Source organism: Rhincodon typus, chromosome 15 (genome assembly GCF_021869965.1).
Source record: "Rhincodon typus isolate 14 chromosome 15, sRhiTyp1.1, whole genome shotgun sequence".
Classification (NCBI taxonomy): Eukaryota; Metazoa; Chordata; class Chondrichthyes; order Orectolobiformes; family Rhincodontidae; genus Rhincodon; species Rhincodon typus.
In genome coordinates, this window is record NC_063346.1 from 52,217,203 (window position 1) to 52,217,923 (window position 721).

Below are 721 nucleotides of genomic sequence, written 5' to 3' on the forward strand. Positions count from 1 at the left end.
CCCCCACCCCCCAAACCAGACACTCTCCACCCTCTTCCACCAGCTCTCTCACTCCCTCCCTCCCTCGCGCTGTCTCTCGCCCTCGCGCTCTCACGCTGTATCTCTCTCCCCCTCGCTCGCTGCCCCTTTCTCTCGCTCGCTAGCTGTCTCGCTGTCTCTCTCTCGTGCTCACTCACTCGCTCTGTCTGGTGCTCGTTCTTGCACACGCTCGCTCTCTCTCTGGCGCATGCTGTCTCCATCTGGCACTCTCTCTCTGGTGCTCATTCTCACACACGCTCGCTCGCTCTCTGGTGCACGCTATCTCTATCTCTTTGACACGATCACTCTCTCTCGTGCTGTCTTGCTGTCTCACGATCTCGCGCTGTCATGCTCTCTCTCTCTCTCTCGTGCTCGCTGTCTCTCTCTGGCAAGCGTCCTCGCACACATGGTCTCTCTCTGGCGCAGTCTCTCGTTGGCGCGCGCTCTCTCTCTCTCTTTCCCCCCCCACCCCCCACCGGCCCCTCCCGGACCCTGCGGACTCTCCGTGCCTGGGGATTGACAGCCTGCAGACAATGTGGGTGTCTGGTTGTTGATGTGGTCATTCCTCCCGTTAATGTGTTCCAGACGGTGGGAAACAGGGCTGGACGTTGGGAGGGTCAGACTCCCAGAGCGACTGGAAAACCAACTTGTTCCAGCCTCCAGCGAAGAGTAGCTGGAAGATTCTTGTTTTAATCTTTTATTT

General features: G+C 58.7%; 1 protein-coding gene across 1 annotated transcript in view; it reads left to right on the plus strand.

Annotated features, from left to right (window-relative positions):
• Nucleotides 1-721, plus strand: part of ddx23 (DEAD (Asp-Glu-Ala-Asp) box polypeptide 23) — a gene marked incomplete at its 5' end in the record, with an annotated part of 16,637 nt that overhangs the window by 7,419 nt on the left and 8,497 nt on the right. The gene's annotated exons all lie outside the window — the stretch shown is intronic.